This window comes from Trachurus japonicus, chromosome 16 (genome assembly GCF_045865225.1).
Source record: "Trachurus japonicus isolate A0001 chromosome 16, Traja_1.0".
NCBI lineage: Eukaryota > Metazoa > Chordata > Actinopteri > Carangiformes > Carangidae > Trachurus > Trachurus japonicus.
This window is the reverse complement of record NC_140922.1, coordinates 20,879,392-20,903,945: the sequence shown is the minus strand read 5'-3', so window position 1 is coordinate 20,903,945 and position 24,554 is coordinate 20,879,392. Positions and strand designations below refer to the sequence as shown.

Genomic DNA, 24,554 nt, shown 5'->3' with positions numbered 1-24,554 from the left:
TGATCTGTGTGTCTGCAGGGTCAACCCTCTGAAAGACGTTAGAGCACAGAAATACAATGAATACACTGGCTATTCTTTTGTTTACAGTGACATAGATGTATTGGGAATGCTATATTTCCACTTGATGAAATGATGTCAGCTTGTATTTTATTACCTTATAGAAAAAAACACATTTTCAGTGCATTTTAACAATGCTACCATACTCATTTCTAGACAAAATGTAGAACACATTAGCTAACAGACATAAACTCTGAATAATAAGGTCAACCGAAGGGAGAAGCATTTATTTTTATTGCTAATATTAGTTATTTATTCTTCCTTCTGTTTTTGTCTCTCCACAGTCAGTGGCTTAATCAAACACATAAGCACAAAGAAACATGCACATACAGAAGTGAGTGAAGTTTATTGATAATACAAGGCTTTCCACATGGCAGACAGATGGCTTGTCTAATCTTCCAGACAGACACTGCCTTTTGATATCTGATCTGATGATTACTGTGTGCGAGAGAGTCTGTGTGTGTGTATCTGTGTTTGGTTTCCAAGGATGAACTCAATAAATCTGTCCTCAGAGGGCCCCTGCTGACTCATACGTGTGTGTGTGCAAGTATTCATTCAGTCTTTTGTTGTGTTAAAGTTATTTTACAGTTGCGGTCTGAATGTGTCTGTACCCTTGTCATCATGAAACTGAGGCTGATCGTTGATCAATGGCTGACCAGGACTGTTATGACAAGCCGATATTCCTGAACTTTATCTTGCCTGTGTCTTGGTCATATCTCAGTCATGCTTCAGTATCCTGAGTTTAAAAATGAAATAATGTGGATATTTATTTTATCTTTCTTTGAATTGTATATATTGGAAAATGAAAAGGAAGGAAAAGATTGGGTGGCCTTGAAAATAAGCAATTTTGATCTCAAGTTCAAGGGGTTATGAGTGAGTCCCATAAATCAACCTTTACCTTTAACTTAAAATTTTTTTTTTTTACGTGTTTCCGTTTATTTAGCTCACTGTACTCGGTATTTTTGGAATTATCTAGAGTGTGTACAGATTAAAGCAAACCTCTGTGTGTCCACAAAACAGAAACACTTTCTCTAATCCCTTAAAATATTGAAAGAAACATCACCCATCTATATTGTCTACACACTTTGCCCGAGCCTCGTGCTGTTAAGTGCATTGATACTTTGCCATCTGATTACCTGTCTCGGTGTATTGTAGTGCATTAGCAGTGCAATTGTTTCAACTTGATTTAGCTCCTTTGACTCAGTATCTGATTAAAGAGACTCAGATGTGTGTAGGAGCCGGATTAGCATATAAAAAGACAGTGACAGGACATCAGATAATTCTGATGCCATCTGTTTTCAGTGGAATCTGTTAGAGGGAGAGGGAATGTGTGTGCTTTTCTGTGTGCATGTGTGTGTGTGTGTGTGCAACCCCTACACCCCAGCTCTTGTCACTCTTTTAGGCCTGTTATGTGTGTTAGTGCTGCAGATTTTCATGTCTTTTGTCCCATTATTTTCAGTTTTTTAAATTTTTGTCTCAGGGAAAAGCAGACCCATTATTTACAAAGACCATGAACAAAGACATCAATTATTTACAATGGAAAACACTTTAAATTGTTCCATTTTGTAATGATTTATTAATTAGGAGGCAAATTCTCTGGGATTTGGCTTCATGTCCGCCCCACCTAGCTAATGTATTCATGCATGGATGCATAGGAGCACACATGCAAGCAAGTATACGCGTGCACAAACAGATGTGCTCGGAGAGATGCCGTAGGCTGCCTCCAACAGTTCCATAGGATTATCCACTGAGATGCCAGTTGTAATTTCTCGCAAATCAGATTTTAATAAATACTGCAATTTTGTTGTTCAAATAAATAGCTGGCTTGGAAATGTTGAGATTTGAGATTATGCATTTTTAATGAGGTTTAGCAGTTGAGAGGTGGTGTGAAAGTACTACTCTACACCCAGAGCGGCAGGAAACGAAAAGTGAGAGGGTATGGAGAACATGATTGCAGAATGACTGGTAAAAATCTGAAGATAAAATCAAGAGATTGTAGCAGAAGCTTTTTAGTCTTTGATATTCAATTCCACAGTCTATTTAAGGCGCTTTTTCTGTCAATGGGATTTCTTTGTCTGAAATCACTATTCTCATCACACCTTTGCACATTTTTTTGACATTTGTAATTTCTGTATGCTGTAACTCAGTGTCTCTGCAATGATTTGAACTGCTTTAAACAATCAGGTTATTACAATCACAAAAGATGACTGATTTTAAGGTAAACAAAATGCATAATGTTAAGTGTCTACCTACCGACATCCACATTCCTTTCACTGCTCAGTGTGAAGCACATCAGCAACAAGGCTGTGTTGACTGTGATTAAGAGCTTTGCATTGTCCATTTTGAATGTGGTGACATTGCTGGTAGAAAATGCCGTGGATATGTTCAGGGCACAGTGCTGGGCTTCAGTTATAGTGATTATTTCTAATATGGGGTGACAGCAGGTGGAGATGTAGCATTGTGTGTGTGTCGGTGTGTGCTTCCCTCGAATTCATTTATTACATCCAACCTTTCCACCATGTTTTTTTAATTAACATGCTGAATCATAAACTGTATGTGTTTTTTCCCCCCATTTGTCCAAACTCTTTCAAAGGCACTTTCTTTCTGATATCTCTGCCTGTCTCCCATGTCATCCTCTGGCCATGTTTCTCTCAGTCTGTCACGGTGACTCTTTCAATTGTCCAACTTAACTGATTTTCTTTGTGCCTGTCTAGTCCGTCATCTTTTTTTTTGGTATGTTCACCTTTTTTCTTTTTGTCTTATATCCAACCCTTTCCTCTTTCGTATTCAACCTGTCTCCTTTCCACATCCAAATTGTATTCCTTACTCTTAAAGTCTTTGTGTTCCTTCCTCTGCCTTCATCTTGACACTGATCCTCTAATCAGCTGTGAACAGTATCTGGGGTTTACTTTTGAAATTACATGGCATGCCTCCCGTTCTCCAGTCTTCTTGCCTTATCCTTTGGTCTTCCCCCTCTCATCTGATGTCTCGTGCATCTCTTCTCCTGTCTTGCTTTCCACGCTTTTACACTCTCTGCCCCTTCTTCTGTGTGTGATAGTTGGAGAATATAGAAGTACAAGAGTCAGGGGATGGCAACATGAGCTGGCTTCAAACCCACAACTTCATAAGGACATGTTATGTGCCTCTGCCTACTAAGCCACCAGGACTCCCCCTCCAATGTTCTCTGTATCAGAAAAATAAAAGCTCTCTTCGTCTGGGCTATTTGCATATGATTTGCATATGAACCCCAACTGGCTGTTTTTGGAATGCCAAGAGGCTAAATTCAGTATTTATTACCCGGGCCCATAACTAGTTTTCACTTTTTTGTGGCATTTGCATCTGATTTGCATGTCCCTCAGCCTGGATCTGGGAATAAGGGGCCAGATGACCTAAATTGTTTCAATTCCACCCAGAAATAAAAAAGCAGAGGAAGGTCTAATTATTACTATTAATCGAATTAGGACGCTTTACATGTGGAGCGTAAATATGCGAAAGGGATATTAGCTGCAATAACAAGCTGAGCCAACCTGCTCTTAATGCAAACTGCAATAGTTTGGAGATAAAAATAAATAAATAATAGTGTGTGTGTTTGTGGGTGCGAGTCTTGAGGTTGAGCAGTTGGTTAGATTTCCCACATCACATCAGCACTTCCTGTCCCAGTAGTATTGATCAAAAGGCTCCTTTTTGTTTTTGTAAGTTTTCTATTTTAGGGAAAAACGATGGTACTGAGAGCTCCCTCAAAAGATACCCATTTAAACTTTCCAGACCTGATTAATCACAGGGACTAGAACGTGTAGCACCAAACAGTGCATACAGTTGTGTATTTTTTATTAATTCATTTGTTCTCTCACTGTTTTCATCTGCTTTGCTCGAAAGACTGAACAGACACTGCAGTCTGCTGCCAAACGTGCAGTATAGAGCTACATCCTTATCTCCCTGTCAAACATTTGTGAACTCGCTCGATGCTTTCCACTGCACAAAAACCGGTCTTTCCTTCCTCCAGCTGATGAACAGACTGATAAGACAGAAGGCGTTTATATTGGTGGTGGTGGTGGGGTGTTTAAGACGAGCTCATATGGAGCCTTTTCTAACAAGTTTGGGAAAGTAGTGCACAGCGACTATAAGTGTTAAAACTCTGGTTGCTTGATTTTCACTACCTTCAATAGGCTTTTAAATATCAGTTTGAGTTACATAACAAAGTCCTGAGACAGATTTAATTGCACACCTAGGGCTGAACACATTATGCATGGCAAAATGAAGAGGATGAGCATTAAATCTGTGAATTGACGTGTACAATTTCTCTAACCAGGATTAGAATGAATGAGAAGTGGTCTCAGACTTTTGGATCCCACTGAACAACATCTGAACTAAACTGTAGTAGGGTTATTTGTCCGCCACATGCAATCAGACAGAAACCTGAGAATGTTTTTCCAGGCTCTGCCAAAGAAAAACAGCAGGTCGAAGTGCTGCTTTTCTATTGTTCCTTTAATGACCACGGACCACAGCAGCGCCTCTCAGGTACCACCTCCACTTTTATTAAAGCTCAGGCTCCATCTGTTACAGTTCACATTCATCCGTGTTTTTTTCCCCTCTCTCTCAGGACAGGTGAGTTTTTACATACAGGTGGCTTCAACTCTTTTCTTTTTTCTTTACCTTTCTCTTTCTCTTTCTTTGTGTCTCTTCCAGGTGACAGGCGGTAGAGATAGAAAGAACACAAACACACACACACTCATGTGTGCACAGCAAATTGACGAGTGTTTTTCCCATGGCCCATTTTTTTTAAAACTTAAAATTCAACATGTGTGCACACAACCACACACCTACTGTCACACACAGGGGCACACACCTCATTGAATATAAACTGCCATCTCCTAGGGCAAACAGCAAATATAATCACATTTGTAATGTCAGAGAAATAGTGTGTCAATATTTGCCTAGTCTGTTATTGTTGTGAAATGGGGAACTGACTGTGGTTACCATGGTGTGCATGAATCTGACAGTTAACTTTGAGGCTCTCTCTTTCTCTTTGTCACACACACACACACACACACACACACACACACACACACACACACACACACACACACACACACACACAGACACAGACACACACAGACACACAATTCTTCCAGGTTACAAAAGCAGTTTGAAGAGAAGAATAATTTTGAGTGATCCCATATGATAGTTTGACTTATGTTAAAATGACTGTGATGTCACCAAGCACAGAGAGAATTAGAAAACTAAAATGTTGTCACACCAATCCTACATCAGCACCTTGTCCAAAAAAACACACAAATACAAAGTAGAAACCTCAAAGTACAAGCCTTCAACCCTAAGATGTGGCACTTATGTTGGATTTATCACAACGTCTACAAAATATATTTTTGCTGAGGTTTTTGCGTTGTAACTAAACTATAACTACAAATTAGGCTTGTCATGAAAAATGAAAAAAAAAATTGAACCTATGAGCTTCTAAATTCATCACTACTTTATTAGAAAAAAAATAAAAAAAAATGGCTCAACACAAACAGAAAGTAATGTAGTCATTGTTTTTATCCTTCAAGTAGTTCAACTAATGAACTGTCATTCATTCACTTTTAGGCTGTGTTCACACTGTTTCACGTTTCGCGTTTGTTTTTCCTCTGGTCCAAACCATGGATGTAGGCCTATTATGGTCCAAACGCTACACCACTGTCAGAGCGTCATGTTTCCATGACAACTGACTGGAGAAAGATGCGTGGCACGTCATTTTTAAATGAGCTCAAACTTGTGACGCACACCGAGCAGTTGGAGCGGCTCAAGGTCCGGCCACGTTCACTTAAACGGGCTGCGAGCTCGACTGTAGACGCACCGAAACCACGCACATGCTCAGACTCACGTGTGTATACTGTCTGCGTCAGTCCCGACAGGAATTGACATATTGACGTATTTTTTGTGCGTCAGCATCGACTTGGTACCGAAGTATCCGTTCTCGTGACAACCCTATTACATATTATTACATACATGGTGTGTATATCTATATGTGTATGTTTAAGTATCTCATTGTAGGGTGCAGGAACTTAACCAACCGAGCCACCTGTATGATCGTTTTCCCTGAAGGGTCTGAGGCGAACCTACACTGCTGTAGTCTGGTTCTTCTGTTCTCGCCACACAAGCCTGGATCAGGCTAAACACAGAGCAGAAGAGCTGAACTGAACTACAGCGGCTCTGCTATCATGAATGTGCCACTTTCACTTTGTCAGTTCTGACTCTTCTCTGTCCCCAACCACACAAAATGCAAACTTCACATTTCAAACCATGTTAATAATGGGAAGACAGTTCTACCGGCCTCCATCTGGAAAGTGAAAGAGTACTATGTCATGTTTCACTCTGAGGTGCTTGGTAAAAGTGAAATCATTGGTATATTACTCTGTCAGTCAGTAACCTTCCAGGCCCTTCTTTCTTCCAGACACACTGACTTTTGTGCCCTTGACTCTAATAATCCCTCTCTCGCTGTGTGAAATATCTTTCATGCCTGCACTGATGATCATAATGGTTTTCTGTCTGAGCTGCAGACTAGTGATTGGCCCCAATTACTGCATGAACCTGAGGCTTCAAATCATCCTATCTATGCAAGGTGAGACGTGTAATGGCAAAAATCTATTTAGGCCTGGTTTCCATCCCCTGCCTGTATTCAGCTCGATAAATCACACTTAATGCACATTTAAAATCACAGGGAATCCAGTACCAGATGTTTATCATTACTTTCCTTTTTTCCCCCATATCCACCCCATATATACAAGCTCCTCTTATCTTCTTTAGCAGTGATTGCTTTGAAAGCTAATAGCTCAAAATGTATTTATTTCACCAGTTCACACGCACATCTCCTGACACTTTTAGTTACACAGCTGCTCCTGCTCTGGGCTTTTAAACATATATTGACCTCTTGTGGTAGAGGCTGGTCCGATGGAAACTTGTGCTCTAATGTTGCTCAGTGTAAGCAGATATATAATTGGCTGCATGCGTTGCCAGTTCAGTAGTTGTTTCTAGTCCTGGAGAGGGACTCTTGTCTGGACCCAGGTGCGCCCACTGTGTGTCTACAATCAGATGTAAGAGAGACAGATTGACTCCAGCCCCTGGCCCTGTAGAAACAAACTTCTGCCATCCAAATTAGCGGTTGGCTTGTCTCACTGCATTCATCATCCCTGCTCCACTTTCAGCTGGGCTTGCCTGCGATTTTTCACGGAGATACCGCCACTTAATCTTCTAATGCTAGGTCTCTCCTTTGCGCACCCTTATTATTTTGCTCTCTTTCTGTCGGATCCCATGTGTTTATACCACTTTCTTCCATATTCCTTTTCCTCTGTTCCTTCCTTCTCTCAAACTCCCAACCTTTTTTTTTTCTTGGTCTCTTTGGTCTTCAGTGTTCACTGCTCCATCTCTGTATTTCTAAACTTCTTCCTCTTGAATCCTTCCTTCGCTCTCAGTCCTCTATCCTTCTCCTTTCTGTTTCTCTCCCTCCCTCTTTCTGTCAGGCTGTCTGCCTCTCCAATGGACTCAGAGCTGTTAAGGCAAGGAGAGAAATCCAAAGTGAATAGATGTTTCTAAGATGTTGTCAAACTGTTGGTGTGAGAGCTGTGGTGGGCCCCTGCTGTGCCTAACTTGGCATACACTCCCTGCTTCTCAGTATTCAGACACACACACACACACACGCAGTCATATCCGTCTGTAAGAAGAGGCTGGATGATGCACATACTACACAAATCATTGCCATGAATTTCTTCCACTTAACTAAGCTGATATATGGAGCGGTGCTGTTCCCCAGTGAGTCTGAGAGGCCTGCAGTCTGGTGTATTTGGTGAGCATATGTGTGTGTGTGGGGGGGAAAGAGAGAGAGGGAAAGACAGAAACCATAAAAAAAAGACAGCATAGATGATGTCCACGCTAATGCGGATAAATTTGAACATTCATTCTTTTCTTCCTATTTAGGACTTATATCCTTATTAAGTTGGCATTTTCTACTCATGACAGAAACGCATTTTGAAATGTCTGTCCGAAATATTAAAAAATATATATACACTGCAATGTTTCTGTCAGTGTTTAAATATCTGGCATTTTAAGTAAGAGTATTTAGCCCACATTTCTAATGTGTTTTAAAATGGCTGGACTAAACATATACGTAGTAATTCACAGATACAAGTCTAATTGTAAGCAAACATGTTTTTATCAGAAGTCTTTTTGATCAGAGAACATTTTTTTTAAATCAAAGACTTGGTTAAAACAGTAAATGTTTTTGTAGTAACATAGTGAAAAGAGGAGATAATTTAAAAAAAAAAGAAACATGCATCCAGCCAACTGACTGTAGGTGTATGACTTCAGGTTCAATGACCCAACCAATACAACCTCTGTGTCACCATTTATGTATTATAGAATTTGAAGGGGGGAAAGAAAAGCAGAAGGAGTTCCACCAACCTGTCGCACCAAACCTGTAGTAATACTGTAATAAATAATAACAGTCATATGAGGCGCTCGGTTCCAGCCTGTACTGGTGTTGCTCTGTAGTTGCATCAGAAAATTAACTGCCAATGATACTGGAACATGTGATTGTGCTCGTCTGCTTCTCTGTGTTTGTGTAGTGTTTTGGCTGTTGGCATGCATGTATCCTATTTTATGTATTGTGACCAAATGCTTGCGTAATTTATGTTCTGGGTCTCAAGTAAGTATTATATTATCACCCACTGCTGATTTTTTTTTCCAATTTATCTTCTCATCCATGACGTGACAGAAATTCTGTCAAAATACCAATGACAACTCTCAAGTGCCCCAGGTGCATAAACCACAAGAGATTTGATTTACAATAGGCGCGTTTCCATTGCAGGAACTTTGGGGTAATTTTACGGGGCCAGCCCCGTTGGTGCGTGTTTCCACTGCAGGAACCTCCCCCACAGGGCCATTTACAGGAACTTTTACAGGGGCCAACGGAGTACCTACTCCAGGGTAGGTACTACCTACTCCAGGGTAGGTACTCCGTTCGGCCCTGAAAAGCTCCTGGGTGGGGCTCGAGGTTAACCCGGCGCTGATTGGCTAAAGCTAGAGCAGGCTCTGACGCTACCAGAAAGCACCAAAACAACCGGCATTTTTAAAAGGGGGAGCAGAAGGGGAGCATTAGCCTAGCAGACACCGCTGTAAACAACAAGAAAACAGCAGGAAGATGTACACAAATGGACCGACGATGAGGTGCAGGCATTGATTGCAGTCTACGGCACCGAGGAGATTCAGAGGGGGTTTGAGTCATCGCGGCGAAATTAAAATATCAGTGCACCTCGACACACTGGGGATCCATCACGCCGCAAAACAATGCCGTGAAAAGTAAAAAAAAAAAAAAAAAAAAAACTCAAGCAGGATTACAATCAACCGCCATGTGCACAAACACACAAACCAGAAACGCGCCTACCGCCTCAGCTCCTTCCATCCTTCTTCGTTGTTGTTATGATTTTTGTGCATGTGCTTGTGACCTGCCTGGGTGACGTCACGGTCGAAACTGTCGCACAGCGATTAAGCGGCGATCGAAACTCATGACGTCGCTGCGGGGTCCTACTCTGCAGTGGAGACACGACCACTGAGAGGGCCGAGTGAGAGGACGGTTCCTGTAGAAGTTCCTACCCCCTCCCTTTACCAGGAACTCCTGCAGTGGAAACACGGCTAATGTGTGACCTACAGGCTCACATTGGAGAAGCTGCAGCCTAATAGAATGATTTTTTCAGACTGTGGCTTGAATAATTACTTAAATGAATAATTGATTATCAAAATAGTTATATCATTGTTCTGTTGTTTCACAAATACACAGATTGATTTGATCTGATTAATATACTGCTGTGCTTGTCACCTTGTGAAAGGAGTGTATCATGAAGTTGGTGGAAGTTTAATATCATGGCTTCCTTTGGCTGTGTCTGCACTTTTTCACTTGAGACTGACAGGTGCTGTGTATTGTGGGTAGCAAGCTCTGTGTGTGTGTGTGTGTGTGTGTGTGTGTGTGTGGCTGTGTGTGTGTGTGGCTGCAGTCGTCACCGTCCCCTTAATGACAGTTGATTGCATTATCATCCACGGCTGAGTAGTTGCTCACCCTGCTAGACAGATAGACCAACCGCCAAAACCCCAAGGTCCCTCTGTGTGTGCACAATAGTGCGTGTGCTTGTGTCTTACCGTTTGTGTGTTTGTGGCTGTGTGCCCATGTGTGCCTGTGTAAGTGCTTTCTTGTAGAATGTGATTGGAGGTGAAACTCGTAAGTCCTCTAAGGCCCATTCACAATTTGCCACGTCAGTCGGGCAAATACACACACACACCAATATATTTAAATTACACGCGCGCTCCCTGAGGAGAGGGAAACCTTTTAGACGGAAATGTTGTCAGCTGGGAATCTGTCTTGTTGTCCCAATCAGACATGCCCAACTTGTCACTCCTCACCTCACATGCTTTGGGAATGGCTGTGTGTGTGTGTATGTAGCTGTTACATTTGGGGCTGTTTATCAGTGCCCTTTATGACTCATCATTATAGAGACTTTGTCATGTAATAAATAAAGAAGTAGCATTGCAGTTCCTTAATGTATTTCCATCTTACTGTTTTACTGTATTTCACTTCTGTTTTTAGCGTGGCAACCCTAAAAACTAAGATGTGGTCAATGGGGAGGTGCATCTCTGTTTGGTATCGTTTCAGTATATTCAGTATGTGTCGTGTTGAGGATAATGTCACAATAACTTCATGCATCGTTGCTAGTAACACATAGATGGGGTACAATCTGTAGTGGAAGAAGAAGTACCTGGTACCAAAAGCAAGTAGAGTCATACTGAGTTGGTGCCATGTGGTAGAAAAACACTGTTATGTCCTGACAGGTGATTTTACTGCATCTCACTATCTGTCCGAGCAAATCTCAGTTTATAGGACAGTGATCTCTGTATCGGACTTGATTGTGATATACAACACTGTGGAGTGGGTCAGCGCCCCACCCTGCCCTCCAGTCCACCTGTCCTCCCAGCTAGTCAGCCTGGCATCCAGCTGTCCGGTCAAGCGATCAGCCAGCAAGGGCATACAGGGCTTGTTAGCTCAGTCAAGTGTATCCATTCACCCCAAAGCTACCCCTTTGCCCCAGCATGCTTACCCCTATAAACCACCACTGCTCTGTATCCCAAGGTCAGCATGTCCTGTGTGTTTTAGTGTGTGTGTGTGTGTGTGTGTGTGTGTGTGTGTGTGTGTGAGATGAGAGACGGGATGGGGGGTGGGAGGGGGCAGTGGAGGAGGAAAGATGATGTGTTTAGATGGAGGGTGGAATGGATGGAGGGGAGCAAGCAGAAATAACAAGGGAGAGAAGTGTGTGTGTGTGTGTGTGTGTGTGTGTGTGTGTGTGTGTGTGGGATTGGCTGGAAAGTGGGTCATGGTGTGGTCTGTGTGTGAAGCACCAGAAGCATCATATTGACCCCTAGGGCTGCTGTCTGCTTCTTCTCTCTCTTACTTACGCACACACTCACGAACATACACATACACACTCAGACGTCTTTGCCTTTGCCCTCATACATCATCTACAGTGGCCGAAGACCAGAGGGGAATGAAAGACACCATAGATCTGTTTCTGAGCTCTGGAAAATCTGCACATCTCTATTTCTCAGTTACTTTGTTTTAGTCTTCGTAGTCTTGGGGAAACTACTCAATGGACTCTTACAGTGGAAACAAACAGTATGGGAAAATAAATCCAAATTTGATAGACAGCTACTGTACAAACAACCACTATTCAGTATTGTTGCCTTGTTCTTCAGCACAGTTACATTTTCCTCCTCCACTAGGGACAGATATAATTTACATGGTGTATGTATAGCTGGCGAGGGAATGTCAAAGAAAGTTTGAGAACTTGTTATATAGTCCTGAAATGGAAAATAAGATACTCTAGCCACCATGATAGCAGTGAATGTGAGGTTATGTATGATATATGTCTATCATCAAGAGAGAGGGAATTAAAGAAGTGTGCATGAAAGGTTTATAGAGCTTGGAAAGCAGAGAGTCTCCAGAGCTGTTTTTCCTACATAAATATACAAGATCTGACTTCAATGAACTTCCTGAACTGCCGGAAAAATCAGAACAGGATGCTTTACAATCAGTGAGGACTAAAAATGCTAAATACAGGGGCGGAGTTTAGCTCAGTTGGTAGAGCACCCGCCCCATGTGTTGAGGCTATAGTCCTCGCTGCAGGCGGCCCCGGTTCGAGTCCCGCGTCGGACGGCCCTATCCTGCATGTCATTCCCCCCATCTCTGCCTCCCATTTCCTGTCACACTCTCAACTGTCCTATCGAATAAAGGCATGAAAAGCCAAAAAATATACTTAAAAAAAAAAAAAAATGCTAAATACAACATTAGTAATGTGCAGGGACTGCATCATTGACATTTGTTATCAACCTTTGCTGTAGAAAAAAGTTATAGAGGCCAGCTGCTGTTAGAGATATTTTACAGCTCACACACAAATATTCATAGTTATACCATGGTCTGGGTGAATCCTCGATTCTGATTGGCTGCGGGGTGTCCATTAAAAAGTGATAATGGACACCCATAAAGATGTTCCGGTAAAATTGACTGATTACGTTCTAAATATTACTGCGCTGGCTCAAACGCTTGTTAGTAACCACGGCAATGGACACTCGGACCAAAACAACTTTTTTTCAGCGCATCACGGCACTGGAGTCTGTAAACACACAAGTGGTAAGAAGTGCACTGGACCTCTGAAAAACTTTGTGTCACGTAACATTTAACCCGTCACCTCACCTCCCTTCACTGATCAACTACCAGGCTGTGGCAGAGTCACTGGCTGTAACGTTACGCTGCGGTCACAGCGGGTCCCTCTTTTTTTCTCTTTTATCGCCGACGAGTTTATTAAATAGTCCGCTCGGCTCAGCCGCTTAAAGACGTATGATTTTAACGGTAAAAACAATATTTTAACGGTAAAAACAACATTTTAACGGTAAAAACAACATTAAATTACAAGTAATTGATTTAATATGTATTTATCTCGTAAGTGACCATGGTATAAGCGGGATAATGCCCTTCGAGGTGTCCATTATCAGAAATTAATGGACGACGCGGAGGCGTGAACGGACGGTTGCTTCCGCGAAGTCCATAAATTTCTGATAATGGACACCTCGTCGGGCATTATCCCTTACTTAAGTCAAAGCTTGTTCTGTCAAGTCGCAACTTAGTGGACATATAACTGCTTTCTTTTTATTGCATTTCATGGTTTTGTTGTTAAATCTACAGGAAACACTTGAGTGAATCATCTTGTCTGCAAATCACATGAATGAATTTTGGGACTAAATGATTACTTCAGGAGGGACCTGTATCACTTTGACCTTATGCGGATGCAACTCTCAACAATTAGGAAAAACTGAAGCATGTGAAAGTTATGGCAAACCACAACTTAAATGTGTTTTTCCGGTGCAGAAAATCTGTCTGTAAGATGTTTGACAACATTTGTACCGTGTCAATTCTCATGTGAAGTAAAAATGAAATAGGAAATTACCTTTTTGAGTCAACTGAGGGCACTTATTTTAAGACAGAGTTGGAAAAATGAAAAGGAAGAAAAGTCCTAGGTTAATGTTAGGGTTGGGTGGTGCAGATGGAATTGAAAAAAGAATTGAGAGGAGCAAGAAGAGTATGAGATTTTTTTGATGCAGAAAATTGGGAAAGAAAAGAAAGTGGTGACAACCAGAGGTTTGCAAATTACATAAGAAAGAGGGAGTAAAGGAGAGAAAGTGAGTGGATGTAATATATGGTGGATAAATGAGGCAGAGGAGAGGAGGGAAAATAAAGAGTGTGGGGAAAATGGAAAGGGGAAGAGAATAGATTAAAGGAAAAAAGTTACTCTGGGAAAAGAGGGAGGAAAAGAGCGACAGTGGTTTGAGGATATTATGGTAAAATGTCAGGTATGGATATGCTGACAGAAGCTTAACAACGCTGTATGAATTACACCCATCTCTTCTTAACCCTCACCTTGCCTCTGGCTTGTATTTTCATACTCTGGTGTCTTCAGTAAAATGTGGTTATTTGAAACAACTCTGAAAACCATTTTCATTCCTTTGAAAACACCTCTTAAAATGTATTTTATACACTTCGAGAGAAAAATACCACCCTGTCCCCAGTTGACTCTGAATCCACCAGTGGCAGCTCTATTACATTTAGACGTGACATTTGCCCATGACAGGATTTTACCGGCATGCAAAGACAACAGCAGGGTTGCTTTTTGGGAAAGTATTCGGTCTTATTGAACTCAATCTTGCCGTGCAACTAGACAGAGTGTAAGGTATACTATAACAACAGTGTAGACCATTGATATAATACCATAATGATCTCATCTTGTGTTGCTTCCAGTGAGTTTAGCAATGTTTCCTTGTTTCTTTCCTCTCTGGGTCTAATTCAAACTATGAAACACTGGAGTTCAGATTTAAGTATCTGACACCAGCACCAAGATGATCGAAACACATTCAATGTCCTCACCAGTGCTGTATGAAAACATTTCCAGATCCATCCCTCCATTATACACTGCTGATTGTAGTGGTGCAACGGATCATTGTTGATCGGTCGGGTACGCACATGGTCCGCGGTTTGGTTGATGGGGGAAAAAAAAACAAGAAAACGATTATTTTGTCATTTTCCTGGAATTTTGGGATTTTATTCTGAAAGACACACATAGTATGTGCCGGCACTCCACTCAGTCAGTCTTTACTGTGTGGTGATGGGTGGTATTTAAAAATCAGCACGAGTCGTGCTGGCAGAGGAAGAGTAGTGCTGTTTGGTGGACAAGAAAGGGGATAAATAAAAAGTGAAGAGTGAAGAGCAAAGACAGGGTTTTCCTTAACAAGATTTTAAAAGAATTTTAAGGTTTTTTGACCACCACTCGAGCCGAATGAACAGGAAATTAAAAAAAAATACAACAAAAAAAAACACCACAACTCCAGTCGTCCTTGAAGCGGCAGCTCTATGTCGCGCACAACAAACAACAACAACAATTGAGTTGTGGTTGTGGTAGAATTCCCAGGTGATGGTGCTAACTACTGTATCACTGTGCTGCCTACACTTTTGGAAACTGTCCTTCGTGATTCTCTCATTTTCGGTGTAAACAGGCCAGTGGAGGTAAAAGAGACTGGACACACCATTGTCCTCTTTTCTAGCATGGATGCTGTTGAAAAATAATGTTTTCTGGCTTGGTAGCTGCTGACCTCTTTTTTTTTTTTTTTGTTAGGCAATAGCGCCTTCCTTCTGTGGTCTCATGTCACCAAAGACATGTAGAGACTAAACTGTTGAGGTTCAAAAGCAGGCTTATGTACATTGCCTTTCACTTGGCCTTAGATATTCAATCTCACTTTTTTGGGATTCGTTCCTGTGCAAGCTTTTTTTTTTGTTTATTTTGAGGCTGGCATTCCCAGCATTATAAGAATAATATGAAAAACTGAATGTTTTTGAACTGTGGGAAGAGGATGCACAAAGACCCCTGTGTCCAGTGTAGCACTCCAAATTCACTTTATATGCTTCATGTCATGTTTTTATAAGCAGTTGCAAATTAAATTTTGAAGGCATTTAACTTGCATTTAACTGTGTGTTGCACCTGATAGAGAAATATGATCAAACTACTACTAGGCAACAGAGAAAAAAAAAAAAAATCATGTTGTTTCTCACTTACATTAGAAGAGCAGCTGTTTGTCTATTTGTGATCAACAACTGAAATGGATTTACAGTTTGAGTTTGCATTTGTGAATTGGCACATCTGCATACAGTGGTTACATGGGAGTTCAGGGAAATTACCTTATTCCCATTTTGCCTGTTATTGTTTGTGTGTTTCTCTGCTTTCTGACCCTGCAGCTGAGCCTCATTTCTGTTTCTCTGTGGGTTGTTGCACACACCTGTGGGTAAATTGACAACAGATGAAATGTGCAAATCTAGCAGAATATGTAATTTACCTGAAACAAAAATATTTATTTATTGGTCTCAAAGCGGAAAGCACACAGACCTGAAACCTGTGCAAAAACTCATAAAACCCCACAAACTGCATGTTTTTATGTTCATAAAACAAGTATTATGTTTCAATCTTACTGATGACACCCTCTCCCCATCTCTCAAAGGGGATCCTTTTTTTCTTTTATCCTCCTATCCATCCTTTTCCACTTTCACCCCCTCCTCTTCTCTCTTCCTTTCTGCTTTCACATCTCTTGTCCTGTCTGTCAGGCTCTGTCTCTTTTGACTCATCGCTGCTCGGTTGCTGGTCATCCTTAAAAACCCTGTTTGGGTGTTGACTATCACCTGCCTCCACTTCATGCTCACTCCTCCCTTTTTGTTCCTCTCTTACGATGACCCTCTGCCATGCCTGTCTTTCCTACCTATTCCTTTAATCCTTTTTGCTTTATTTCTTTTTATATACACGAGTAGCCATCTGATGCTCGATCCCACTCTTTCTTTTGTCCATCTTTCCATCCATACTTATTTGGTGCATGCACCTGCTCCCATAACCCCTCCTCATCTCTGTGCATATGTGTACACAAACACATACCACACACATACACGCATGCACACACGCTGACCCCAGGTGCAACCTTTCCAATATCCCAGTCTCTTGTATGATTTGGTTGTGTGGGGAATTTAAGGTGAAGATCACTCACACACTGGGATAACCTCCTGGATTAGATTTAATCATTAGGGTCAGTCAGTGGTGATGTTTTAGAAGAATGAGCCAAGGCACACCTCCATACACACGTTGTATATCTTTCTACACATACATATAAATTGAGACATAACTGTACTGAACTACACACACACACAGAGGTAATTTTTCAACTTGTCTGTCTGCCTGGTCGTCTCATTCTTTTGAATGCAATATCTCAGTAACCCCTTGAGGGAACTTGGAATCGAGGGTAAACAGATTAGATTTTGATGGTCAAAGGACAAAGTCACTGTCTCACAGAACATGTTTTTGGCTATACAGTAGCTTTTGAATTCATATGCTAATTATGACACAATTTAATACATGTCTAATAGGACAAACTGATTGATCTGATCATTATTCAAAGCTATAACTCAGGAAGAAGTGAGAGAGAGAGAGAGAGAGAGATAATGGGTGAAAAGGTTCCTTAAACACTACTACTGCCACCACCACTACCTTTACAATTACAACCACTAAAAAGTACAAAAAACGCAACTTCTTGAACTGTCAGGATTCTTCATAACTTGGAAAATTATCTCATTTGAAATTTGACACAAGCTGTTCTTTGTGGTTTATCTGAAAATCATCAGTGTTTTTTCAAAATTGACAATGCTGCCAATTCAGTATGGTAGGTAGACTCATTTTGCAACACACACACACCTACACCTACAAGGATGCTTGCCTCGCCCTCTGGGTCTTTTCTTTATCAGATAAAAGCTAAATCAACAGTCTGTGAACATTCTGGTCTGACAACCGGTAACATAATTGCCTGATGGCCAAGATATGCAAAGTTAACCTGATCTCACCTCTGCCATTGGCTACACCTTCATACCTATGCAAATCCTATGCAAATTTAACTTTCCAGAAATTTCCCAATAGCAGCTTTTTTGTGTGTGGTCTGAATTTATGGTCAATGCTGAGTCACTGAAGGCTACTAAAGTCTACTTTCCCACACTCTTGCTGTTGAGAACCAAAAGCACAAACATGTGAGGGCCCATGAATTAATAACATGTTCCCTAAAAGTAAGTCCTCTTCCACATGCAGAGTCTGACAGTGGAGAATGTGGAGTTGCACTGAACCATCAGTCAGCAAAGACATGTAATCTGACTTTACACTTAGACTGCATTTCACATCATGGTTGGCAAGTTCTTAGTAAAAAAAAAAATCAAGTTTGTTTTTTTAATCTATACTTTAAAAAAGAGAAAATATGATCACCATGGAATATTCATTTACAATATACAGTAAGTCACGGACGAAGATTACAGAAAATTGATCCATTTTCTAGAAAGTACCATGGCAATTGCAGTCCTTGTACATTGTTCACTGCCTTATGTACCAGTAGATTTCACATATTTTTTCATATTTACATGTAAGGATAACTGCATTTTAGACAAGCTCTGTCATCATCATTACCAACGCTGTGTGAGTCTGAGTTGTTGCTCATGAAAGCCAATACGGTGCATTTCTGTGACATGGATCATGGCAGTTAGGTCTTGATAAATTTCAAATTAGATAAAGTTCACTCGGCACATGCAACTGTCACAGAGGATTTGACAGCTATTGTCAGTTCAGCCCACAGACTGTGGTATTATTTTGCTAACTGATTTTCATGGAGGGATAAGAATGTGTCCAGGCACTAAATTGTGGCGGCACCTGTGAAGATGAATGTCTTCTCACGTCATTTCTGGATGTCAGCATCACACTACCACAGGATAAAGTTTTCATATCTCAAAGTGATATCGGGTCATTTAAATGTGACCTTATGCGATAACTTGAAAGTGCAAGGTACTGATGCTCCAAATTTGGTCAATATTATTAAGTTTCTTGCAATTTGCAGTGTTTCACACATCCTGCAGCCTTGCAATCTTTTGGGGGGTTTATGAGACATTTGCCGCAATGTATTAGAGATATCATGGACATTTGCATCATTCAAAGTTGCTGTATGTACAGTGGGTACTAGTTTCATTTGGACGTTTCCCTCACGTAACGCGTGATTCACGCGTTACGTGAAATTGTAGGTCACACTGTAGCCACTAGGTGGAAGCATCATACTGAGATGCAGCTCAAAAGATTTTGGGATAATTCCATGTTTGACCACAACGTAGCTGCAATGGAGAGTGGCGCTGTTCATAGGTCATAGGTACTTCATTTGCAGCTGTGGTCGAGAGAGCTAGAGAGTGAGTGGAGAGAGGGACCGCTACGCCGGTCAATCAGATCAATGTTGTTTTTTTTATTGTTTCACAGTGGTTACAGTAGCCTACGTTCAACAGGATCAGTGGTTCTCAGCCTTTTGGGGGGCCCCTGCATATTTTTGATCTCTCCTGTAGCCTGGCTGGGTGGCTCCAACTTTGAGTAGGCTAGTTTGAGTTCTGCAAGTTCTGGTGAATGTAACAATCCACTCATAGCCCACGACCGCTACGTCCGTGCCAGCAGCCTGGACCCGATGCTGCTGGACTCACGAGCGGAGCAATAATGCACATCTGTCAGCAGCTGCTCTTGAAGGGACAGATTAGATGCTGATTTTGTTAACAGTGACTTTGTTGCATCCAAACATTTAGCATAGCCTATCTGTCGGGTGCTGTCTCTTATCCGGTACAAAGTGGGAGATGACATAACTACTTTAATCGAGGGAAAGCTACATTGTTGCGAGTTGACTCCGGCCGGTGTGTGCACATGCACTAAGCCTGTGAAAATTCTCATTTGTCCCGGACTCCCGGTCATAGTTATCTCAAGGAAATTTAAATCGAATGCAACTGGACTTGGTTATTTGTCTAGGAAGACGTTTCACCTCTCATGTTACAGTTACAAGTTACAGTTGCATTCGATTTAAATTTCCTTGAGATAAGTGCACACTGTTCCTGCTGTCAATTCGGTCATAGTTCATTTGTAACGTGTTTTCTTCATTCTTCATTAGGCTAATGTTAACACTAGAACCACCCAGATGGTCTCACACAGACGTTTGTGTTTTTCTTACGTAAATGACTTTGTTTACATTAAAACTACAGGTCTCTCAGTCCGTGACTTTTCCATGTGTGATGGTTTCTGAAGCTTACAACTTACACAAATGAAACATTCGATTTCTGGGCATTTATACCTCGGGCCGACAATAGCTTATTTTTTTCTTCAATTATTGTTTTCATCTACAGTTATATTTATCATAATATGCCCAATTCGGGAGGGAGAGAGGGGGGAGAGAGTGCCGCGGTCAAGTTACATAATGTAACAGTTTCCAGAAAAATACAAAACAGGATATTTATTCATGTTACCCTCTGTTTAGGTAGATAAAGGTCTCAGTCACATTTGAATAAAAATAATGCTATTAGGCTTAAGGCTTTTTAAAGATAGGCCTATTTTATTTTTAATTCCATAATTCAGAGATGATTTTCACTTAATGAAATGAAACGAAACAATGAAGCCTACAGTTTTGTCCTCCGGCTTATGAAAAGTGTGAGGAGAGGTAGCTACTGTAAGAACCGGTTTTTCTAAGCTGACTGAACAGCTGTGTGAAGTTCTGTGGGGGGCAGGGCTGTAGCCTACTTTAGTGAAGTATCCACAAACACACCTATTGGTCTAAGGTGCTAATGTGTCGCTGATGTGTCTATTAAGCTGGTCCTACAGACCGCTGCATATAAACCCCACTGTAGCGATTTTCACCCAGCCTCGCTTTCAATAAAACACACACTAGCATTCTATAGCCTAATTGCAATCAGTGAAATATATGAAATCAATATAAAACACAATTTAAATATGAGAGTTGCTGTTGCTCTAGTTTAATAGCGCTGCAGCTGCATTTACCGTGCGCCCCTGTCTGTATGTGAACCTGTGTCTGTCTATGTGCAGGCAGAGATCAGAGATGGTGTTTTTTTAATAGGTAATCATGTTAGCGTTTCACCATCTCTCATCTCAACTCTCAGCAATATTCCATTGATAAATCACACCGGACCCAAGAATGGTGCGGACATGAACACACCTCATACTCCACCCCCAGAATGCCTCAGCACAGCACAACCATATATGGTCAGCACGTGCATAATTAAGTAGCCATGTGCGCTCTGTGGAGCGGCAGCAAAGACAACACCCGGAATGATGCTTCGGCGGACCTGCCCTCGCTTTTGAGGTCGGTTGTGAGAAAAATGCCTACTGTCCAGACAACTGTGTTTTTTTTAAAGCACCCCTGCATTACACAAACACACACATACGGTATATAGCCGCACATATAGGCTATAGCCTATCAGTGATCATAATAATGATGATAAGAGAAAATGCATTGTTCACTAAAACTGCACGTTGGCATCCCAGACTGAAATAAAATCTTTGCTTACAGTGAGAGCTGCTTTACTAAGTGAACTATACCTTTCTTGCGTTACTAATGTTATTGTGTCTCGAGTGTTTCAGAGTCGGCCGGCTGTAAACCAGCTGACCCCGACTGACTTTTTTTTTTGCGGTCACATCAGCACGGCTGCATCTTCGGTCGCGGCTGCTGTGGCATTTGCCCATATTGCCCTATGGCCAGTCCGTCCCTGTCACTGGTTGTTTGTGTTGTCTGTCAAAACATGGATGAATGAAACCCACACATCTTGTAGCCTATTTCTATCGAGGGAAAGTTATTTCAGGATATCCTGTTTTATCGCCCAGCCCGAAAGTGACATAGGCTATTGCCCGTTCATTCATGAGAAATCATCCAGCTACACTCTCAGTCAAACAAGGTGGGGAATGAACACTACTGTACAGTAGTTGGCTCATTTTAAAAACACACCGGCAGCATCGCCCACTGAGTTAATTAACTGCTGTGTGGAAAACCACGCTGTGGTCCATAATCGCGGTGCAGATGGGTGTGTTTGGAGCTGACAAGAGGATCGATAAAAGAGAGTGAGACGTATAGCTGCCGTCGTTACATTTTTCTCATTGAAAAACTATACTGTATTATTATTATATTGCATTCCCCATTCGTGTTCACTGCTCCGTGCTGCTCTCTTATAGAGGCGATCTGCTGCTCACAGATGCCACCTGGCGGTTGTTTTGGCACATTGCAGCTTCTGGTGAAAACACAATTACTCCTCCACAAAAAATCCGCGTGAGCCTCCCGTGACTCACGCGTGAATCTCGCGTGAAACCGTCCAAATGAAACTAGTACCCACTGTACAGCAGCTGGCCACACCAGTTTTTGTCCTGCTCTGGAGCCTCAGCCAGCTTGGCACAAACGGCACAGGTAGTTTTCCACTGGAGCAGAACAAGAACCGCTGTCACCCTCTGCAGTCCAAAGACGGTGCAGTTGCAGCCTGTCCTTGTGACAAGAAACCTGCCTCCAGGCAGCGGCGAGGCGGGACGAGCCGTGGCTGGTTATCAGCTACTGAACTTTCTAATTAAAATGCTTAGATATCGCCCACAGGCAGCTTCTGCCTCAGTTAATTTCAATCCCTGGTGGTGGCTGTGACCCCCAGTTCACTGGCAGCAGTAGTGTGGCACTGACTGAGGGCATGTGGTCGCCACCAATGTGAAACTGGCACAGACCTCCTACTGTTGTGCTGTTGAGGATTGACTGTGTGGACAGTCAAACCTTTTGCCACTGGACAGGGGCAGACTGTTGTGTGTATCTGCTGAGACCAATGCTGGATCAAGAACAGCTGCTACTGTTGTCACTGCCCGGACTGGAGGCCTTAGAGGTTTAAAGCTACAAATACCAGAAAATTAGTCATTAGCATGGGCATTTGGACCAAGGCTGCTGTGCGTCAGTGATAAAAAACAAAGATTGAAAAACATGTGAACAAGAGCTTGTTGTATAACACGTGTCGTGGGTAAGCACAACAAACGTCAGCACTGCCTAAAATTATGACAGCAGGATTTAATATCCTTCTAATAATCATAAGCAGTCATGTACCGTCAATTATAGTTTTAACTTTAATGGACAACACAGCTGCTTAAATGTCAAACCAAAAACATTTGAAAGAGATGCAAAGGTTACCTCGTAGTGCAAGTCTGACTAGTTCAGGGTAACAGTTTACAGACTGTGTTATTATTCAAATAATACAATTTTAATAAGTTGATAGATATCAGTGGCAGTTGCGCAGTTGCCCTGAGAACACAATTCAACAAGCTCTAAAAGTGAAATATATGAACAGTAACTCAAGCATGAATTTGTGTTGTTGTTGGCTTTAGTTCTTTTACTGTACTGTAGTGCTGACATAGGATTGTTTTGCAGATGTTTTGTACCGTGCAGTCAGTTGTCTGTGTGTGTCTGTGTGTGTGTGTGTGTGCGTTAAATTGATGGAGAGGTTGTTATTGTTGGTCTGGAAATCTTCCCTCGGGACAGTGAGGAGACAGCAGCCACACAGCTGAGGCCACTCCCACTAGTCTGTCTGTCTGTGTGTGTGTGTGTGCGTGCGTGCGTGCGTGCGTGCGTGCGTGCGTGCGTGCGTGCGTGCGTGCGTACGTGCGTGTATGTGTGTCTGTGTGTGTTGGTTGCCTAGACAAATAAAGGTAGTCATAATGGGCACCTTTTGCCAGCTGAACTTATGTTGCCCCCTGTCCCCCTCTCTTTTTCTCCCTCCCTATACACACACACATGCGTTTGTAGATTCAGGATTACTCTGTATTTTTAGGAATTTTTCTATTTATCAACACAACACAACACAACACAACACAACACAACACAACACAACACAACACAACACAACACAACACAACACAACACAACACAACACAACACAACACAACACAACACAACACAACACAACACAACACAACACAACACTTGTTTTAGTGCTTTCATGAGACTTGCAGCTGCACTTGTGTTTTTATGAGGCATCATTAAGTCTAGCTTACTGTCTGATACAATGAGCTAACACACCTCAAGGCTTCAACTTCTGTGTTGAATTATTAAAAGAGTTGTGGATTGAATATTTTTCCTGCAGATTTTTTGCCGTATTGGCCTTTTCCTCACCAGGTTTATTTCACACTCTTGGCAAGCTGGGATAATGAATGTAAAATTCAACCAACTGAAACTGGAGATACATTGATATTATTTATTGAGAGACTCTCTTGCCACTGTACTGGATCTTTCATCTTAATTTATCTTACTCATGTAAATCAGCATGTGCAACCAAGATATTGATTGTTCATTCAGAATAAGAATGAGCCCCAGGTCCCAAAACTGCGTGTGTTTGTGTGTGTGTGTGTGTGTCTCTGTGTCTCTGTGTGTGTTTTGCTGAGAATGAGGGCTTGACAAGCAGAGTTTACCAAAGGCAAGGTGTAGTGTGGCTGCTAATCTTCCCTCTCTCAGCATCCTGGGACCTGCTGTGTGAAAAGTACTGTGGTTGCGTATCAAATTAACTAATGCAAGAAATACTGTGTGTGTGTGTGTGTGTGCTTGACTGCAGCTGCGAAGTGGATTCTAAGTGAAATATCTGGTTCAATGTAGCGTAAAGGAGCGAGCTTCTAGCTCCCCACACTGCCGTGCCATATCCCCCTGAGTACGTGTGCCTTTGTGTGTGACAGCTCTCCTGGCAGTGCCATGCAAAGCCTGCCACCATCACCTTGAGTAGCAGCTGAGCTTAACATTGCAAGGAGCAAGCTCTGTGTGTGTGTCTGTGTGTGTGTTTCTCTATGTTTGTGTGGATGAATTCTGGTTTGAAAGGTTTGTAGCGAGGTACTTTAGTATGCATTTAAAGGCTGTTTGAGGGTCAGGACTTGGTGTTGGGGTTAGCGTTAGGGTTTAAGTTTAGGTTACAGGCTAATAGGTAAGGAACAGGGAATGTCATTAAGTATCTTCCAAATTCTCTGTGTGTTTAACTC

The 24,554-nt window shown here is 41.8% G+C and overlaps 1 protein-coding gene across 1 annotated transcript in view; it reads left to right on the top strand.

Moving 5' to 3' along the window:
- Positions 1-24,554, top strand: part of cdkal1 (CDK5 regulatory subunit associated protein 1-like 1) — a 238,762-nt gene that overhangs the window by 15,162 nt on the left and 199,046 nt on the right. The gene's annotated exons all lie outside the window — the stretch shown is intronic.